Source organism: Oryx dammah, unplaced genomic scaffold, assembly GCF_014754425.2.
Source record: "Oryx dammah isolate SB20612 unplaced genomic scaffold, SCBI_Odam_1.1 HiC_scaffold_3, whole genome shotgun sequence".
NCBI lineage: Eukaryota > Metazoa > Chordata > Mammalia > Artiodactyla > Bovidae > Oryx > Oryx dammah.
The window spans coordinates 84,021,406-84,044,613 of record NW_024070187.1 but is presented as its reverse complement, the minus strand read 5'-3'; the positions used below and the strand labels follow the sequence as shown (position 1 = coordinate 84,044,613).

The 23,208-nt window shown below is 37.2% G+C and overlaps 1 pseudogene; it reads left to right on the top strand.

Annotated features, from left to right (window-relative positions):
- The window catches only part of LOC120862198, a 40,681-nt pseudogene that overhangs the window by 4,045 nt on the left and 13,428 nt on the right, over window positions 1–23,208 (top strand).

Here is a 23,208-nt window from a genome sequence, read left to right as displayed (position 1 = left end):
TGAGAGATAAGAAACTCCTACTAAGTGATCTATACAAAGAAACAGAGGAGAACAATAGAATGGGAGATCTCTTTAAGAAAATTAGAGATACCAAGGGAATGTTTCATGCAAAGATGGGCACAAAAAAGGGCAGAAATGGTATGGACCTAACAGAAGCAGAAGATATTAAGAAGAGGTGGCAAGGATACACAAGAGAACTATACAAAAAAGATCTCTATGACCTAGATAATCTCTACTGTGTGATCACTCACAGAGAGCCAGACATACTGGAATGAAAAGTCAAGTGTCATAGGCTGCCTTCTTGTTTTGTTGATCTTTTTTTTCTTTCTGTGCAGTGTGCAGTAACTTCTAGTTGTAAGTAGTTCCACTTGTTCATTTTTAATTTTGTTACTTATATTTTAGGTGTCATATTTAAATTCACTGCCATGATGAATGTCAAAAATTATTTCCCATTGTTTTCTTTGAGGAATTTTGTGGTTTTAGGTCTTATATTTAAGCCTTGTCTATTTTAATATAATTTTGTAGTAGAGTGATTTCATTGAATATTTTTGGCTCCCTTGTGAAATACTAGTTGACTACATATGCAGTTTATCTTTGGGCCTTTGCTTCTGTTCTAATGGACCTGGTGACTGTTTTTAAACCTATGTATTGCTTTGATTACTATAGGTTTATAATATTCTTTAAAATTAGAGTGTGTGATGCCTACAGCTTTTCATTTCTCAGGAATGATTTGTCCATTTGGAACTTTTTCATTTTCATATGAATTTTTATTATTTTTCTTGTTACTGATTTTAACAGATGTATCTCTAATACTCTATCATTACTAAAAATTGTGTTTATTCCTAAAAAGTTAAAAAAATTATAGCTATGATCTCTTATTTTATATAGCCACTTCCTTTTTTGAGTATCTATTCAATATTTCCTCTGAGAAATTATTCAACAACTCAAAAACAATATGAATGCTTCTAATGAACTGTGCTGCCTGGCAATATGTAATATGTTAAAAAAAAGTCATATGACCTAATCAAGGTCGGCATGTTGCACTGAAACTTCTTCTGGGCATTTTGTGACAAAAACAGGTTCTTATATCTCTAGACATGGCCCTATAAAATGTGGGTGGAAACCATCACACATCCATGTTGAGAGTTCAAGCTACAAAAGGCAACACTAAGAAAAAAATAACTTAAAATTTCATCTAGATTACATTTTCTGATCATGGATTAAGCCTTGATTGATGTACAACTTGGTTGAACTTGTTTGTTTACTTCTGGTCCCAGCAGTCTGACACTCAGTTTAGGAACATCTTTTTGAGTGATGCCTTATTGATAGGGTATTACTCTGTCCCTGATTCTTCCATAGTTATTAGCAACTTAGAATATATATATATTTTTTGGTGGACTATATCAATAATCTGAGAAGAGTAAAAACTTGATAAATAGAAGAACCACATTTCTTTTACTCTCATAAATGTTAAAATGCTCTAAGATATAGATATAATTTAGCTATTCAGAATTTAAAATCTTCATTATGTTATGTACTGCAAGTATGTTTTACAAACTTTAAAAATATAACACATAATTTATAAAATTATTCATTAAAACATGTCATGCTGCTGTTGCTGCTGCTAAGTCACTTCAGTCATGTCCAACTCTGTGCGACCCCAGAGACGGCAGCCCACCAAGCTCCCCCGTCCCTGGGATTCTCCAGGCAAGAACACTGGAGTAGGTTGCCATTTCCTTCTCCAATGCATGAAAGTGAAAAGCGAAAGTGAAGCTGCTCAGTCGTGTCCGACTCTTAGTGACCCAATGGACTGCAGCCCATGAGGGTCCTCCACCCATGGGATTTTCCAGGCAAGAGTACTGGAGTGGGGTGCCATTGCCTTCTCCAAAAACATGTCATAGATATGTTCAAATAATTGATGAGAAACAAAAACAAGAAAGACAGCATTCATTACAAAAAATTGAGAAGCTCTTTATAAACCTTTCAGAGGATAAAGGAATTTTAGAATAAAAGTCCTAGGTTAGACAAAACAATGGTCAATAAATATCCTATAGAGCAATAAAATCATAATTTGGGAGATGATATTTTCTACTAGACAGAAATATTCCCAGTTAGCAATTAACTTAAATGTATTTTAGCTCAAAAGTAAATTAAAAAAATAAATGACAATGTAAAACCTATGTACATTTTCCAAAAGATATGTACTCAGTATGAAACTGGATATTGTCATTACCAGAATAAAATCTCTCATTTACTGAGATTTGCTTTGATCTCTTATGCGGATGCATCATCCTAGGACTTCAAATCCCTTATATTTTCTAATCAAAACTTTAGCACACTTAGAACATCAAGGAGAATATTCAAAAAGTCATGTGGTGAGAAACCAGATAGCTATGGTTTCATCCTATCAGTGACATGGAGCACATATTTCAGGCTCTACTACAAAGCCACAGTCATCAAGACAGTATGATACTGGCACAAAGACAGAAATATAGAACAATGGAACAAAATAGAAAGCCCAGAGATAAATCCACACACCTATGGACACCTTATCTTCAACAAAGGAGGCAAGAATACACAATGGAGTAAAGACAATCTCTTTAACAAGTGGTGCTGGGAAAACTGGTCAACCACTTGTAGAAGAATGAAACAAGATCACTTTCTAACACCACACACAAAAATAAACTCAAAATGGATTAAAGATCTAAATGTAAGACTGAAACTATAAAACTCCTAGAGGAGAACATAGGCAAAACACTCTCCGACATAAACCACAGCAGGCTCCTCTATGATCCACCTCCCAGAATACTGGAAATAAAAGCAAAAATAAACAAATGGGATCTAATTAAAATTAAAAGCTTCTGCACAACAAAGGAAAATATAAGCAAGGTGAAAAGACAGCTTTCTGAATGGGAGAAAACAATAGCAAATGAAACAACTGACAAACAACTAATCTTAAAAATATACAAGCAACTTATGCAGCTCAACTCCAGAAAAATGACCCAATCAAAAAATGGGCCAAAGAACTAAACAGACATTTCTCCAAAGAAGACATATGGATGGCTAACAAACACATGACAAGATGCTCAACATTGCTCATTATCAGAGAAATGCAAATCAAGACCACAATGAGGTAACATTTCACACATCAGAATGGCTGCGATCCAAAAGTCTACAAGCAATAAATGCTGGAGAGGGTGTGCAGAAAAGGGAACCCTCTTACACTGTTGGTGGGGATGCAAACTAGTACAGCCACTATGGAGAACAGTGTGGAGATTCCTTAAAAAATTGCAAATAGAACAGCCTTATGACCCAGCAATCCCACTGCTGGGCATACACACTGAGGAAACCAGAATTAAAAGAGACACGTGTACCCCAAAGTTCATCGCAGCACTGTTTATAATAGCCAGGACATGGAAACAACCTAGATGTCCATCAGCAGATGAATGGATAAGAAAGCTGTGGTACATACACACAATGGAGTATTACTCAACTATTACAAAGAATACATTTGAATCAGTTCTAATGAGATGGATGAAACTGGAGCCGATTATACAGAGTGAAGTAAGCCAGAAAGAAAAACACCAATACAGTATACTGACACATATATATGGAATTTAGAAAGATGGTAATGATAACCCTGTATGCGAGACAGCAAAAGAGACACAGATGTATAGAACGGACTTTTGGACTCTGAGGGAGAGGGCGAGGGTGGGATGATTTGGGAGAATGGCATTGAAACATGTATACTATCAGATAAGAAAAGAAGGGCCAGCCTATGTTTGGTACAGGATACAGAATGCTTGGGGCTGGTGCACGGGGATGATCCAGAGAGGATATGGGGTGGGAGGTGGGAGGGGGATTCAGGATTGGGAGCTCGTATACACCCGTGGCAGATTCATGTCAATGTATGGCAAAACCAATACAGTATTACAAAGTAAAATAAAGTAAAAATAAAAATTAAAAAAAAAAGACACCAAAATTCTGGGTAAGCTTCATTATAAAATAGAAACTATTTCACCACCAGATTATTATGCAGTGAAATATCTTCACCAATGAGGATAAAATCTTGTAAAACAAGAACTTTCAGACAAAACAACCTCTGAATGCAGGCAGAAGACATCAGGCAACCAGAAAAGCAGATCATTGTCTTCAAAAACAGGTAGGAAAAAATATAAAAGATGAGAAAAGAGACAAAGGAGGTGGGGAGGGAGCTCCGTCCCGGGAAGGGAAGCCTGTCCTGGGAAGGGAATTCTAAGAAGAGAGGTTTCCAAACACAAGGAAACACTCTACCTGCCGAGTCTGAGGCGAGCCTTGGAAACACAGAGGGCAACATAACAGGAAGGAAAAACGAATAAATAATTAAAACCAACAGATTACAAGCCCAACAGTAACTCCCCCAGCGGAAAAGCAGCGCAGACGCCTGCAACCGCCACTAGCAAGTGGGGGCAGGGAAGGGAAGCGCGGGAGACGCGGGCTGCCGTGCTCGGTAAGAAGCGGGCAGAAACGCCCCACGCGTAACCAGAGCGATCGAACTTGGGCGAGCAAACCAGGCTGGGAGATAGCTACCACGCGAAAAGCTGGAACATAAGACCCCGCCAGGACCGCGCACAGAACAAAGGACTGAACGGAAATAGCCGGCTGCAGACCACCCCCCTCCGGGGACAGGCAGCCAGAGCTGTAAGGGCTGGAAAGGGGCAATCGCAGCCCCGGAGAAACTTTACCTAAAAAGCGGCAGGCAGGCTTCTTTGCTGAGACTTCAGGGGATGCAGGACAGTCACCATCCGCCTCACAAGGAGCGCCAGCAGTACACCCAGAAAACTGAGCAGTAGAGACAGAGAAGGGGACAAGTCGCGGCGACCACGCTCACCAAGCTCCCGAGCTGCTCGGACCCGGGAGGGGTGCAGAGCGCAGTCCCAAACAAGTTTGTGCCTCTGAGGGTTACCTGGGCGCCAAACCTGAGCGGCTTGGACCCAGGAGGTGCGCGAAGCCTGGGGCCAGCCTCGGATGGTTCCCGGCTGAGCTCCGTGGAGACGGAGCGGTTTGTGCATCGTTGGGGGAGACAGGTCCAGCGGGGTTGAGACGCTGTGTGCCCACGACAGTGCTATTTGTTTGCAGCATCCCCCCCTTCCCACAGCGCGACTGAACTAGTGAGCCTAAAAAAAAAAAAAAAAAAGTGTCCACCACCGCCCCCATGTGTCAGGATGGAATTCAGACACTGAAGAGACCAGCAAACAGAAGTTAAACAGAGGGAACCGCCTTGGAAGTGACCCCACACGGCCCACAACATCAGAGAAGGGCCAGATATATCTTCACAATTTTTACAATCATTCCTTTTTTTTTTTTTTTTGCTTTTTTTTCCCTAACTTTTTTTAAACTGTTAAGTCTTCTATTTCTCTACCTTTTATTTCTATAACTATTACTTTTCAAAAAAAAAAAGACTCTACTTTTTTAAGGCAAACACCATATATAGTCTTCGTGTGGTTGTTGTTGGTATTTCTTTTTTAATCTTGTGGGTTTTTTTTTTAAATATATTTTTTTTCCTTATTTCTTTTTCTTCTTATTATTATTTTTTTTTATCTTTTTTCTTTTTTTTTCTTTATTCCCTCTGCTTCGTCTCTTTAATATTGTATTTTTGAAAATCTAACCTCTACTCTAGGTTTTTAATCTTTGCTTTTCGGTTTTTGTTGTCAATCTTGTACATTTCATAACCCAATCTTACCTGACAGCGAGATTACTGGCTTGACCACTCTCTCCTCCTTTTGGACTCTCCTTTTTCTCCACCAGGTGGCCTCTGTCTCTCACCCCCCCCCCCCGCCATCTCTTCTATATCCAACTCTGTGATTCTCTGTGTGTTCTAGATGGTGGAGAACACCTAAGGAACTGATTACTGGCTGGACCTGTCTCTCTCCTTTTCATTACTCTCTCTTACCCTCCTGGCCACCTCTGTCTACTTCCTCTCTCTCCTCTTCCCTGTATAACTCCGTGAATACCTCTGAGAGGTCCAGACTATGGAGCGCACATAAGGAAGTGACTATTGACTAGCTTGCTCTCTCCTCTTTTGATCTCACCGCATCTCATTCCAGTCACCTCTAACTACCCCCTCCCTCTTCTCTTCTCCATGTAACCCAGTGAACCTCTCTGGGTGCCCCTCAATGTGGAGAAACCTTTCATCTTTAGCCTAGATGCTATATCATTGGTGCTGTATAGATGGAGAAGTCTAGAGACCACCATAAAAATAAAACCAAAAACCAGAAGCAGGAGGCTTAAGTCCAAAGCTTGAGAACATCAGAGAACTCCCGAATTCAGGGAACATTAAGCAATAGGAGCTCATCAAATGCCTCCAAACCTACACTGAAACAAAGCTCCACCCAAGGGCCAACAAGTTCCAGAGCAAGACATATCACACAAATTCTCCAGCAACACAGGAACACACCCCTGAGCTTCAATATACAGGCAGCTCAAAGTTACTCCAAAACTTTAGACGTCTCATGACCCATTACTGGTCACTCCACTGCACTCCAGAGAGAAGAAACCCAGCTCCACCCACCAGACCTCCAACACAAGCTTCCCTAACCAGGAAACCTTGACAAGCCACTGATACAACCCCACCCACAGTGAGGAAGCTCCACAATAAAGAGAACTCCACAAATTACCAGAATATAAAAAGGCCATCCCAAACGCAGCAATATAACCAAGATGAAGAGACAGAGGAATACCCAACAGGTAAAGGAGCAGGAGAAATGCCCACCAAACCAGACAAAAGAGGAAGAGATAGGGAATCTACCTGAGAAAGAATTCCGAATATTGATAGTGAAAATGATCCAAAATCTTGAAATCAAAATGGAATCACAGATAAATACCCTAGAGACAAGGATTGAGAAGATGCAAGAAAGGTTCAACAAGGACCTAGAAGAAATAAAAAAGAGTCAATATACAATGAATAACGCAATAAATGAGATCAGAAACACTCTGGAGGCAACAAATAATAGAATAACGGAGGCAGAAGATAGGATTAGTGAAATAAAAGATAGAATGGTAGAAATAAATGAATCAGAGAGGAAAAAAGAAAAACGAATTAAAAGAAATGAGGACAATCTCAGAGACCTCCAGGACAATATGAAATGCTCCAACATTCGAATTATAGGAGTCCCAGAAGAAGAAGACAAAAAGAAAGACCATGAGAAAATCCTTGAGGAGATAATAGTTGAAAACTCCCTAAAATGGGGAAGGAAATAATCACCCAAGTCCAAGAAACCCAGAGAGTTCCAAATAGGATAAACCCAAGGCGAAACACCCCAAGACACATATTAATCAAATTAACAAAGATCAAACACAAAGAACAACTATTAAAAGCAGCAAGGGAAAAACAACAAATAACACACAAGGGGATTCCCATAAGGATAACAGCTGATCTCTCAATAGAAACTCTTCAGGCCAGGAGGGAATGGCAAGACATACTTAAAGTGATGAAAGAAAATAACCTACAGCCCAGATTACTATACCCAGCAAGGATCTCATTCAAATACGAAGGAGAAATCAAAAGCTTTACAGACAAGCAAAAGCTGAGAGAATTCAGCACCACCAAACCAGCTCTCCAACAAATTCTAAAGGATATTCCCTAGACAGGAAACACAAAAAGGGAGTATAAACCCAAACCCAAAATAATAAAACAAATGGCAACGGGATCATACTTATCAATAATTACCTTAAACGTAAATGGATTGAATGCCCCAACCAAAAGGCAAAGACTGGCCGATTGGATACAAAAACAAGAACCCTCTATATGCTGCTTACAAGAGACCCACCTCAAAACAAGGGACACATACAGACTGAAAGTGAAGGGTTGGAAAAAGATATTCCATGCAAATAGAGACCAAAAGAAAGCAGGAGTGGCAATACTCATATCCGATAAAATAGACTTTAAAACAAAGGCTGTGAAAAGAGACAAAGAAGGCCACTACATTATGATCAAAGGATCAATCCAAGAAGAAGATATAACAATTATAAATATATATGCACCCAATATAGGAGCACCGCAATATGTAGGACAAATGCTAACAAGTATGAAAGGGGAAATTAACAACAACACAATAATAGTGGGAGACTTTAATACCCCACTCACACCTATGGACAGATCAACTAAACAGAAAATTAACAAAGAAACGCAAACTTTAAATGATACATTAGATCAGTTAGACCTAATCGATATCTATAGGACATTTCACCCCAAAACAATGAATTTCACCTTTTTCTCAAGTGCTCATGGAACCTTCTCAAGGATAGATCACATCCTGGGCCATAAATATAACCTTGATAAATTCAAAAAAATCTAAATCATTCCAAGCATCTTTTCTGACCATAATGCACTAAGATTAGATCTCAATTACAGGAGGAAAACTATTAACAATTCCAACATATGGAGGCTGAACAACATGCTTCTGAATAACCAACAAATCACAGAAGAAATCAAAAAAGAAATCAAAATATGCATAGAAACTAATGCAAATGAAAACACAACAACCCAAAACCTGTGGGACACTATAAAAGCAGTGCTAAGAGGAAAGTTCATAGCAATACAGGCATGCTTCAAGAAACAAGAAAAAAGTCCAATAAATAACCTAACTCTACACCTAAAGCAACTAGAAAAGGAAGAATTAGAGAACCCCAGAGTTAGCAGAAGGAAAGAAATCTTAAAAATTAGGGCAGAAATAAATGCAAAAGAAACAAAGGAGACCATAGCAAAAATCAACAAAGCCAAAAGCTGGTTCTTTGAAAGGATAAATAAAATTGACAGACCATTAGCCAGACTCATCAAGAAGCAAAGAGAGAAAAATCAAATCAATAAAATTAGAAATGAAAATGGAGAGATCACAACAGACAACACAGAAATACAAAGGATCATAAGAGACTACTATCAGCAATTATATGCCAATAAAATGGACAACCTGGAAGAAATGGACAAATTCTTAGAAAAATACAATTTTCCAAAACTGAACCAGGAAGAAATAGACAATCTTAACAGACCCATCACAAGCATGGAAATTGAAACTGTAATCAGAAATCTTCCAGCAAACAAAAGCCCAGGTCCAGACGGCTTCACAGCTGAATTCTACCAAAAATTTTGAGAAGAGTTAACACCTATTCTAATCAAACTCTTCCAGAAAATTGCAGAGGAAGGGAAACTTCCAAACTCATTTTATGAGGCCACCATCACCCTAATACCAAAACCTGACAAAGATACTACAGAAAAAGAAAACTACAGGCCAATATCACTGATGAACATAGATGCAAAAATCCTCAATAAAATTCTAGCAATCAGAATCCAACAACACATTAAAAAGATCGTACACCATGACCAAGTGGGCTTTATCCCAGGGATGCAAGGATTCTTCAACATCCGCAAATCAATCAATGTAATTCACCACATTAACAAATTGAAAAATAAAAACCATATGATTATCTCAATAGATGCAGAGAAGGCCTTTGACAAAATTCAACATCCATTTATGATAAAAACTCTCCAGAAAGCAGGAATAGAAGGAACATACTTCAACATAATAAAAGCTATATATGACAAACCCACAGCAAACATTATCCTCAATGGTGAAAAATTGAAAGCATTTCCCCTTAAGTCAGGAACAAGACAAGGGTGCCCACTTTCACCACTACTATTCAACATAGTTCTGGACGTTTTGGCCACAGCAATCAGAGCAGAAAAAGAAATAAAAGGAATCCAAATTGGAAAAGAAGAAGTAAAACTCTCACTGTTTGCAGATGACATGATCCTCTACATAGAAAACACTAAAGACTCTACCAGAAAATTACTAGAGCTAATTAATGAATATAGTAAAGTTGCAGGATATAAAATCAACACACAGAAATCCCTTGCATTCCTATACACTAATAATGAGAAAGTAGAAGAAGAAATTAAGGAAACAATTCCATTCACCATTGCAACAAAAAGAATAAAATACTTAGGAATATATCTACCTAAAGAAACTAAAGACCTATATACAGAAAACTATAAAACACTGATGAAAGAAATCAAAGAGGACACTAATAGATGGAGAAATATACCATGCTCATGGATCAGAAGAATCAATATAGTGAAAATGAGTATATTACCCAAAGCAATTTACAAATTCAATGCAATCCCTATCAAGATACCGGCGATATTTTTCACAGAACTAGAACAAATAATTTCAAGATTTGTATGGAAATACAAAAAACCACGAATAGCCAAAGCAATCTTGAGAAAGAAGAATGGAACTGGAGGAATCAATTTGCCTGACTTCAGGCTCTACTACAAAGCCACAGTCATCAAGACAGTATGGTATTGGCACAAAGACAGACATATAGATCAATGGAACAAAATAGAAAGCCCAGAGATAAATCCACATACATATGGACACCTTATCTTTGACAAAGGAGACAAGAATATACAATGGAGTAAAGACAATCTCTTTAACAAGTGGTGCTGGGAAAACTGGTCAACCACTTGTAAAAGAATGAAACTAGATCACTTTCTAACACCGCACACAAAGATAAACTCAAAATGGATTAAAGATCTAAATGTAAGATCAGAAACTATAAAACTCTTAGAGGAGAACATAGGCAAAACACTCTCCGACATAAAGCACAGCAGGATCCTCTATGATCCACCTCCCAGAATTCTGGAAATAAAAGCAAAAATAAACAAATGGGATCTAATTAAAATTAAAAGCTTCTGCACAACAAAGGAAAACATAAGCAAAGTGAAAAGACAGCCTTCCGAATGGGAGAAAATAATAGCAAATGAAGCAACTGACAAACAACTAATCTCAAAAATATACAAGCAACTCCTGAAACTCAATTCCAGAAAAATAAACGACCCAATCAAAAAATGGGCCAAAGAACTAAACAGACATTTCTCCAAAGAAGACATACGGATGGCTAACAAACACATGAAAATATGCTCAACATCACTCATTATTAGAGAAATGCAAATCAAAACCACAATGAGGTACCACTTCACACCAGTCAGAATGTCTGTGATCCAAAAATCTGCAAGCAATAAATGCTGGAGAGGGTGTGGAGAGAAGGGAACCCTTCTACACTGTTGGTGGGAATGCAAACTAGTACAGCCACTATGGAGAACAGTGTGGAGATTCCTTAAAAAATTGCAAATAGAAATGCCTTACGACCCAGCAATCCCACTGTTGGGAATACACACAGAGGAAACCAGAATTGAAAGAGACACATGTACCCCAATGTTCATCGCAGCACTGTTTATAATAGCCAGGACATGGAAACAACCTAGATGTCCATCAGTAGATGAATGGATAAGAAAGCTGTGGTACATATACACAATGGAGTATTACTCAGCCATTAAAAAGAATACAATTTAATCAGTTCTGATGAGATGGATGAAACTGGAGCCAATTATACAGAGTGAAGTGAGCCAGAAAGAAAAACACCAATACAGTATACTAACACATATATATGGAATTTAGAAAGATGGCAATGATGACCCTGTATTCAGGACAGCAAAAAAGACACAGATGTGTATAGCGGACTTTTGGACTCAGAGAGAGAGGGAGAGGGTGTGATGATTTGGGAGAATGGCATTGAAACATGTATAATATCATGTAAGAATCGAATTGCCAGTCTATGTCTAATGCAGGATATGGCACGCTTGGGGCTGATGCACGGGGATGACCCAGAGAGATGTTGTGGGGAGGGGGGTGGGAGGGGGGTTCATGTTTGGGAACGCATGTACACCTGTGGTGCATTCATGTCAATCTATGCCAAAACCAATACAGAATTGTAAAGTAAAAATTAAAAATAAATAAATAAATTAATTAATTTAAAAAAATAAAAAATAAAGGAGAATGACGCTTAGAGTGAGTAGGAAACAATGCAGTGAGAAAGGAGAAGCTGCCTTTTCTGCCTTTCCTGGTTTCACCTCCAGGATCAGTTTTCCCTTAAAACATTACAAATAAAGCTCTTGTGCATATTACATAAAAAAAAAAAAGAAGTTTCATTAACTATAGCAAAGGAGACAATCACTTTAAGAATTGTATTAAAAGTACTCAGAATGTAATTAGTTGTGATAGCACACTTGAAAACAGTAGAAAAAGATGGGTAAAGCACAAGTTATTTTTCAGCATAATCAGAGGCTTTTGGAGCAATGATGATGAGATGAATTGGAATTCCAGAAAAGAAAGTGCAACTCTATCTCAGAAGGCTGAGGATTGCTACCTGTTTCTTGTACTTAGTAGAAGCACATGAATGGGTTCAGGCTTAGCTCAAGACGAACGACTCCATTGACGGGGAGAAAGCAACAGGCTTTTCGTTTTGTTCCTTATACTTAAATCTATGCTTACTTTTTCATATTGACTATCATGTACTCTTCAGGGGAAAAGGCCAATTGATTTATGTTGGGTTGCATAGGCTCAGTATTGATCTTTAAGAATTTACTCAGAAAATTAGGTGGAGATATATCTCTCATTTAACATATCAGATTCCTTTCCCTCTGTTATCCTTCATTTTTATTCAGGAAAACCTACCACACTATGTGAGATTATGGGGAAAGTTGACATGTGGTTATTTCAAAGTTACTGGGATTTTGAATTTCCTCAACCTTACTTGCCTAATACTGAATTTGTTGGAGGACTGTACTGCAAGCCTGCAAAGCCCCTACCTAAGGTAATTAAATGTGCTTATTATTGTCCTACATGAATGAAGTGTGAAGTGTTAGTCACTCAGTCATATCCAACTCTTTGCAACCCCATGGACTGTAACCCAACAGGCTCTTTTGTCCATGGAATTTTCCAGGTAAGAATACTGGAGTGGAATAGACATTCCCTTCTCCAGGGGATCTTCACTACCCAGCTATGAGTATTTATCTCTTAAGATGATTTCTGTTTTTTTTTTTTTTTTTTTGTTAACAATATTTGATCCCCAAACAGAGAAAACAGACATAGAATTTAATGGTCATTATTTTCTTAGACTATACACTACAGTAAGAAGATGAGTAGCCTTTATTTTGGATTATATGTTACTATCTGATTGAAGTAGTCCTCAATATTTTCTTTTCTTGTTCAAAGTCCATTCATTACACATGAAAACGTATTATATATAAAATTTAAAATATTTCCTCAGTTCAGTTCATTTCAGTCCAGTTGCTCAGTCGTGTCCGACTCTTTGCGACCCCATGAATCGCAGCATGCCAGGCCTCCCTCTCCATCACCAACTCCCGTAGTTCACTCAGACTCATGTCCATCGAGTCAGTGATGCCATCAAAATATTTCCTAGTATCTTACAAATTCTATGCAATTTTTTTTTTTCTAAGTCGCCTAAGTCATCTCCGACTCTGTGCGACCCCATAGATGGCAGCCCACCAGGCTCCTCTGTCCCTGGGAGTCTCCAGGCAATAATACTCAAATGGGTTGCCATTTCCTTCTCTAATACTATGCTACAATTGAACATAAAGATAACATTATATCTTAAGTCAAATCATCTGTAAACATAGTGTAATGGTTAATTTTATCTGTTAACCTGCCTGGCTAGGTACCCAGCTATTTAGACAAACATTTTCTAGAATTTACTGAGAAGCTCTTTTTAGATGAAATCAACTTTTAAGTATGTGGACCTGAATAAAGAAATTACTCTTCATTATGTGGGTAAGCCTCATCCAATTAGTTGCAGATATTATTAGAACAAAAGACTGAATTCTGCCCGTAGGCCACCTTCAGACTTAAACTACAGCAGTGGCTCTTCTCTGAGTCTCCAGCCTAATGTGCTGTTCTGCAGATTAAACTTGCCAGCTTCCATAACCATGTAAGAAATCTCTTAATATAAATTTCTTCCCTGTCTTTCCATTTCAAGCCTCACACATTTTTTTCTTATTTCATTTAATTGGCTTAGTTTTGCTAGTATTTCAACACAGGATGAACAGATTTATTTTTATTTTACCATGATTGAATATACTGTTTTTATTTTTAATTCAAAATTATATTTTTCTAATATATTCCTATCATCCTCAGAGTATGTTTTATAGGTATTTTGGCATTACTTGTCTGGTCATATGTTACATGGCTACCTCATTCCTAATTGTTTATGTGGAAACATATTAATATATATATATATATAATCAAAATAAAAGAAAATAGAAATTTAGAAAGCAGAGAAAAGTAAATTTACCAAAACTGTATCATTGTACTGACAGTGATTCATCAGAAAAAAATGAAAGATAATCTTATTAGGATCTAAGGCTAAATATAAAGTACAGCACTGGAACTATTTAACTTAAAGGTAGAAATTTGCTCTGCCAGCTACTGCTGTGTAGACTTGGACAAATTACTTAACCTTACTGAGATAGATTTCCCATTTGTAAATGTATACATATCTCATAAAATCACCATATATCTAAGTTAAATGATACATGTAAAGAGCTCAGCAAATGGCAAAAGATAACAGGCAGTCAATAATTTGTAAACACAAGCACACATCCACAAAGACACACACATGCCTCAAATATGCTTTACTAAATGAGCCTTTAGTAACAATAATTTTTAATTCACCTAATAAGGATGAGATGGCTAGATGGCATCACTGACTTGATGGACATGAGTTTGGGTTAACTGGGAGTTGGTGATAAACAGGGAGACCTGGCGTGCTGCAATTCATGGGGTAGCAAAGAGTCAGACACAACTGAGCAACTGAACTGAATAAGGATTTCAAGCCATCTATTATACACTGAAATGGTTAACATAATGAAATTACATAATTGTTCTAATAATTCAGACACATTGAAAAAAGAGTGTGACATCTATTATAACTGTAAACTTTTATATTTCAAAGACTGTTTTCTTCACAGGAGTTTGAAGAGTTTGTTCAAAGCTCTGGAAGAGATGGAGTCATAGTGTTTAATCTGGGGTCAATGATCAAAAACCTCTCAGAAGAAAAGTCTAATATGATTGCACCAGCCCTTGCCCAGATTCCACAGAAGGTCAGATAATATTTATTTCAGGGATGGTTATTTTAAAATCCATGATCATGGTAAAGTATACTTTTAAAATGCAGGAAAGGCTATTGATATTGTTAGTCTCAACTTAAGTGAGCGCTAAAGAAAAAGTACAAATGATAAAACGGGGTATTTGATTGCTATCTTGCTTTAAACCTGGCATTATTAACAGAAAATTCTATTGCAGTATTTTCTTTAAATAATGATCTGAAATTAATCATATGCTACTGTTAAAGCATCAGTCAGCTTTGAGCTTAGGTTTTAAGTCATTCATGTAATTTAACATCTTTGCCTGTTCTTATATATATCTTTTAAATCTGACGCATATAAACAAGTTACAAATAACATGACAGAGAATAAAGGAAAAGCTATTCAAAATAATAGGTATGATTCACAGCATGTCTTGGGACTATATTTTGTTATAATTAATTATTTTAAACATTGTCTTAATGAAACTTGGAAATAAGAGCATATATTCTAAAATTAAACCTATATAATGTTTCTTCTTGGAGAACGCAATGGCACCCCACTCCAGTACTCTTGCCTGGAAAATCCCGTGGATGGAGGAGCCTGGTAGGCTGCAGCCCATGGGGTCGAGAAGAGTTGGACACGACTGAGCGACTTCACTTTCACTTTTCACTTTCCTGCTTTAGAAAAGGAAATGGCAACCCACTCCAGTGTTCTTGCCTGGAGAATCCCAGGGACAGAGGAGCCTGGTGGGCTGACGTCTATGGGGTCGCACAGAGTCGGACACGACTGAGGTGACTTAGCAGCAGCAGCAGCAGCAGCAATATTTCTTCTAATAATCCTAAATAATGAATCTTAAAAATAATCCTAAATGAAATCCTAAATAATGACTCTAAACAGTTAAAGCTTTAATAATCCAGTAACAGATTTAAGAATACACTTTACAATGTTCCAGCAAACTGTAATTTTATATTAACATCATTCTAGGTTATAACTGAGTGACACCTTTTCCCTAGGTTTAGATAAAACATACCATTACAACAATCGTGTTTCAAATAATTATGACAATTCTTATATTTATATTCGAATTGCTTTCAAAAATTGCTTTGTAGAAGTAACACCCATTTAAACATTTAATCTAAAAAAACTTCATAAAATTATTGCATTTTTAATTCCATTAAAATACAATGCTTAGGAGTGGCATTGAGGAAGGGCTAGAGGCGCAAAAAACTCTTTCTCTCTCTCCAAAACTATGTTGAATAAAAGTGGCAAGAGGGAACATCCTTGTGTTTCTGGTCTTAGAAGAAAAGCTTTATTTTTCATCATTGAGAATAATGTTTGCTACAGGTAGTCATATATGGCCTTTATTTTGTTGATGTAACTTTCCTCTAGGTTCACTTTCTACAGAGCTTTTTTTTTTTTTTTTGGGTCATAAACATGTATTGAATTTTGTGAAAAGATTTTCCTGGATCAATTGAGATGATCATATCGCTTTACTACTCAGTTTGTTAATGTGTTTCCCTGATAGCTCAGTTGGTAAAGAAACCAACTGCAATGCAGGAGACCCCAGTTCAATTACTAGGTCAGGAAGATCCGCTGGAGAAGAGATAGGCTACCCACTCCAGTATTCTTGGGCTTCCTTTGTGGCTCAGCTAGTAAAGAATCTGGTTGCAATGCAGGAGACCTGGGTTCGATCCCTGGGTTGGGAAGATCCCTTGGATAAGGGAAAGGCTAACTGCTCCAGAATTCTGTCCTGGAGAATTCCATGGATTGTAGAGCCCACGGGGTTGCGAAGAGTCAGACATGACTGAGAGACTTTCACTTTGCTGCTGCTAAGTCGCTTCGGTCGTGTCCGACTCTGTGCGACCCCATAGACGGCAGCCCACCAGGCTCCCCCGTCCCTGGGATTCTCCAGGCAAGAACACTGGAGTGGGTTGCCATTTCCTTCTCCAATGCAGGAAAGTGAAAAGTGAAAGTGAAGTTGCTCAGCTGTGTCCGACTCGAAGCGACCCCATGGACTACAGCCTACCAGGCTCCTCTGCCCATGGGGTTTTCCAGGCAAGAGTACTGGAGTGGGTTGCCATTAACTTCTCCACTTTGCTAATGTTGTGTATCACATCGATTGATTTGTGTATATTGGACAATCCTTGCATCTCTGGAATAAATCCCACTTGATTATAGTATACAATCCTTTTTATGTATTGTTGGGTTCAGATTGCTAGTGTTTTGTTGAAGATTTTGGCATCTATGTTTATCACTGATATTGGCCTATAATATTCTTTTTTGTGATATCTTTGTCTGTTTTTGATATCAGGATGATGGTCGTCTCATATAATGAGATTCAGAATATTCCTTTCTCTGCCATTTTTGGAAAAGTTTCAGAAAGATAGATGTTGATTCTTTAAATTTTGACAGAATTTGCCTGTGAAGTCATCAGGATTCTGGACTTTTGTTTGTTGGAGGATTTTTAATCACAGTTTCAATTTCAGTACTTGTGATTTGTTTGTTTATATTTTCTTTTTTTTCTGGTTCAGTCTTGGGAGATTGTACATTTCTAAGACTTTGTCCATTTCTTCCATGTCATGCAATTGTCTTTTACTGATAAACAGTTGCTTTTAGTACTCTCTTAATATCCTTTGTATTTCTGTATTGTGCATGGTAGCTTCTTTCTCATTTCTCATTTTATTGATTTGACCCCTCTTCCTTTTTTGTTTGATGAGTTTGGCTGAAGTTTTGCTAGTTTTGCTTATTTTCTCAAAGAACCAGATTTTAGTTTCATTGATCTTTGCTACTGTTTTCTTTGTCTCTGTTTCATTTATTACTGCTTTGATCATTATGGCTTCATTCTACTAACTTTGATTTTGTTTATTCTTCTTTCTCTAGTTGCTTCAGGTTAAGGTTAGGATATTTACTTGAGATTTTTCGAGGTAATATTGTATTGCTAAAACTTCCCTTCTTAGAACTGTTTTTACTGTGTCTTATATGTTTTTGATATTGTATATTTGTTGTCATTAATCCTTAGATCTTAAAAAATTTCCTCAGTGATCCACTCTTTGTTTAGTAACATACTGTTTAGCCTCCATGTACAATGTTTTCTTGCATTATCCCCCTTTCCCAACTGATTTCTAATCTCATTGCTTTGTAATCAGAAAAGATGCTTGATACAATTTCAATTATTTTAAATTTACTAAAACTTGCTTTGTGACCCAAGATGTGATTATCCTGGAGAATGTTCTGTGTCCACTTGAGAAGAAACTGTATTCTGTTGCTTTCAGATGGAATGTCCTATAAATACCAATTAAGTCTATTTGATCTAATATATTATTTAAGGATTGTGTTTCCTTATTGATTTTCTGTCTGATGATCTGCCCATTGGTGTAAGTGCCCCACTATTATTGTATTACTGTTGAGTTCTCCTTTTATAAAAGGCTGTTAGCGTTTGTCTCCTATGTTGGTGCATATACATTTACAACTACTATTACTTCTTCTTACACTGATCTATTGATTATTATGTAGTGCCCTTTATTTTCTATTATAACAGTCCTTGTAGTAAAGTCTATTTTGTGTGATACAAGTATCACTACTTCAATTTTCTTTTGCTTTCCATTTGCATGGAATATCTTTTTCCATCTCCTCACTTTCAGTCAGTATGTGTCCCTAGATGTAAAAAGTAAGTCTCTTGTAGACAGCATATATATGAGTGTGGTTTTATCAATTATCAGTTTATGTCTTTTGGTTAGAGTTTTAATCTATTTACATTTAAGGTACTTATCAATGTGTATGTTCCTGTTGCCATTTTCTTAATTGTTTGGGGTTTGTTTCCATAGGTCTCTTTCTTCCCTTCTTTTTTTCCCTCTCTTCTCTTGTGGTTGAAGAACCTTCTTTTGTGTTGTGCTTGGATTGCTTTTTCTTATTTATATGTGTAGCTATTGTAGATTTTGCTTTGCATAGCTTCTATATATTTGGTTGTGTTAAGTTGCTGATCTTTTAATTTCAAATAGAGGTTAAAGCGTCTGCCTGCAATGTGGGAGAACTGGGTTTGATCCCTGGGTTGGGAAGATCCCCTGGAGAAGGAAATGGCAACCCACTCCAGTATCCTTGCCTGGAGAATCCCATGGACGGAGGAGCTTGGTGGGCTACAGTCTATGGGCCGCAAAGAGTCAGACATGACTGAGCGACTTCACTTTCACTTTCCTTCACTTTCAAAAATACATTTCCAATATCTGTAATCTCCACTTGTCACCATTGCTGGTTTTGATATCATTTTTATGTGTGGATGTTATCCTGTCTTTACTGTATGTTTGCCTTTTGTGTGCTTAGCACTCAGTCGTATCTAACTCTTTGCAAACCTATAGACTGTAGCCCACTAGGCTCCTCTGTTCATAGGGATTCTCCAGGCAAGAAGAGAACAATAAAGAGAAGAAAATGAAGTAGAAAGTAAGTAAAATACTGATAAAGGGGAAAAATTAAAGAACAACAACAAAAAAACTTGGAGCTAAAAATTTACAATAACTGAAGTGAAAACTTCACATCATGGGTTCCAAATCAGACATGACTATGAAGAAGTATCAGCACACTTGAAGAAAAGATAATAAAAATTATCAAATTGGAGGAGCAGAAAGAAAAAAAAATGTATAAAAATGAACCCTAAAGCACTTGTGGGACACTTCCCTGTGAATAATCATAAAGACTGTAGGACTTCTCAAAAAAGATAAATGGACAGAAAGGATACTAAAGAAATAATGGCATGAAATATTCCAGATTTAATGAAATAATTCATGAATATACACGTTTAAAAAACTTGAGAACTTCAAGTAGGATAAAATAAAAAAGACCTATACAAAGACATATTAAATTCAAGCTGTTGAAAGCCAAAGACAATGAAAAAATACTGAAAGGAGCTAGACAGGAGTAATTCATCACATAAAAGATATCTTCACTAAGATGATCAACAAATTTCTCATGAAAAACTCTGCAAGCCAGAGGGCAGTAGATTGATAAATTTTAAGTGCTGAAAGAAAAAAAAAATTAATTGATAATTTTGTCAGACAGAGTTTCTTTCAAAGATGAGGTAGATTAAGACATTAACAGAAAAACAAAAGTTGGGGGGTACATCATTACCATTAGACTTTGCCTATAAAAAATACAAAAGGGACTCTTTTTGGATGAAATGAAAAGCTACTAGATAGTAAAACAAACCACATGGAGACAAAAATGGCTTCAGTAAAGATAAGATCAAAAGTAATTTTAAAAGCTGATACTGATTTAATATGTAATTTATGACACTAATTACAGAAAAAGTTGGATGGAGATATTAAAGAGCAGAGTTTTTGTATGCTTTAAAGTTAACAATAAATACATCAAAGAATAAATCCCAAGAAAAATTAAAAATAGTTTTTAAATAAACCAAAACACAAGAGATTGAAACAAGATATTCAGAAGAAGAAAGGATCAGAAGGAAATTTATACCTGTCTGTGCCTACCTTTAAAATGGAAAAATATCTAAAATTAATATTCTAATATTATACCTTAAAGAATTATAAAATGAAGGCAAACCAAGCCCAAAGCTTGTAGAAGGAAGCAAATAATGAAGACTAGAGCAGAGATTAAAAGAAGATTAAAAAAAAAAAGAAAATCAGTAAAGCCAAAAGCTAGTTTATTGAAAAGATCAGCATTATTATCAAAATATTAGCTAAACTAGCAAAAAGGAAAAAAAGAATAGATGCAAATAAAATAAAAAATGAACCTACAGAGATTACTAATGGTGTTATAGATATAAAAAGGATTACAAGAAACTATAATAGAAGTGTAGACAAAACAGCTGAGGAGGAAGATACTAAGTTCACTTCTTCCCTCTGGCATACCAAAAGAGCAAAAATTTAAAGAGCAACTGTTAATGAGAATAACAGAAGACTAGCAGAAAAGACCTTGAGGTCCACATACAAAGGAAAAAATCTGGACTCTCACCTTATAACATATACAAAAAATCAACTCAAAATCTATAGAGACTTAAACTATGAAGTAAAAATATAACATTTTTACAAGAAAATCTAAGGGAAAAATTCATCACAGTGGATTTTGCTATGATTTCATAGGTAAGACAGCAAATGCAAAAGCAGAAAGAAAAAAAATATATATATAAATTAGACTTCTTCAAATGAAGACCCTTGTGCATCAAAAGATAGTCAAGAAAGTGAGATAAAATGTAGATTGTGAGAAATTCTTTTCTTTTCTTCTTCTTCTTCTTTTTTTTTTTTTTTTACTTTACAATATTGTATTGGTCTTGCCATACATCAGCATGAATCCACCACTGGTGTACACGTGTTCCCCATCCTGAACCCCCCTCCTACCACCCTCCCCGCACCATCCCTCTGGGTCATCCCAATGCACCAGTCCCAAGCATCCAGTATCCTGCATCAAACCTGGACTTCTGATTCGTTTTTACATGATATTATACATGTTTCAATGCCATTCTCCCAAATCATCCCACCCTAGCCCTCTCCCACAGAGTCCAAAAGACTGTTCTATACATCTGTGTCTCTTTTGCTATCTCGCATACAAGGTTATCATTACCATATTTCTAAATTCTATATATATGTGTTAGTATAGTGTATTGGTGTTTTTCTTTCTGGCTTACTTCACTCTGTATAGTTAGCTCCAGTTTCATCCATCTCATTAGAACTGATTCAAATGTATTCTTTTTAATGGCTGAGTAATACTCCATTGTGTATATGTACCACAGCTTTCTTATCCATTCATCTGCTGATGGACATCTAGGTTGCTTCCATGTCCTGGCTATCATATACAGTGCTGCGATGAATATTGGGGTACATGTGTCTCTTTCAATTCTGGTTTCCTCGGTGTGTATGCCCAGCAGTTCTATTTGCAGTTTTTTAAGGAATCTCCACACTGTTCTCCATAGTGGCTGTACTAGTTTGCATTCCCACCAACTGTGTAAGAGGGTTCCATTTTCTCCACACCCTCTCCAGCATTTATTACTTGTAGACTTTTGGATCACAGTCAGAAATCTTCCAGCAAACAAAAGCCCTGGTCCAGATGGCTTCTCAGCTGAATTCTACCAGAAATTTAGAGAAGAGCTAACACCTATCCTACTCAAACTCTTCAAGAAAATTACAGAGGAAGGTAAACTTCCAAATTCATTCTATGAGGCCACCATCACCCTAATACCAAAACCTGACAAAGAAGCCACAAAAAAAGAAAACTACAGGCCAATATCACTGATGAACATAGATGCAAAAATCCTTAACAAAATTCCAGCAATGAGAATCCAACAACATATTAGAAAGATCATACACCATGACCAAGTGGTCTTTATCCCAGGGATGCAAGGATTTTTCAATATCCGCAAATGAATCAATGTAATTCAGTTCAGTCACTCAGTTGTGTCCGACTCTTTGTGACCCCATGAATCGCAGCACGCCATGCCTCCTTGTCCATCACCAACTCCAAGAGTTCACTCAGACTCACGTCCATCAAGTCAGTGATGCCATCCAGCCATCTCATCCTCGGTCGTCCCCTTCTCCTCCTGCCCCCAATCCCTCCCAGCATCAGTCTTTTCCAATGAGTCAACTCTTTGCATGAGGTGGCCAAAGTACTGGAGTTTCAGCTTCAGCATCATTCCTTCCAAAGAAATCCCAGGACTGATCTCCTTCAGAATGGACTGGTTGGATCTCCTTGCAGTCCAAGGGACTCTTGAGAGTCTTCTCCAACACCACAGTTCAAAAGCATCAATTCTTCGGCACTCGGCTTTTTTCACAGTCCAACTCTCACATCTATACATGACTACTGGAAAAACCATAGCCTTGAGGAGAGCGACCTTTGTTGGCAAAATAATGTCTCTGCTTTTGAATATGCTATCTAGGTTGGTCATAACTTTTCTTCCAAGGAGTAAGCGTCTTTTAATTTCATGGCTGCAATCACCATCTGCAGTGATTTTGGAGCCCCCAAAAATAAAGTCTGACACTGTTTCCACTGTTTCCCCATCTATTTCCCATGAAGTGATGGGACCAGATGAAATGATCTTAGTTTTCTGAATGTTGAGCTTTAGGCCAACTTTTTCAGTCTCCTCTTTCACTTTCATCAAGAGGCTCTTTAGTTCCTCTTCACTTTCTGCCATAAGGGTGGTGTCATCCGCATATCTGAGGTTATTGATATTTCTCCTGGCAATCTTGATTCCAGCTTGTGTTTCTTCCAGTCCAGCGATTCTCATG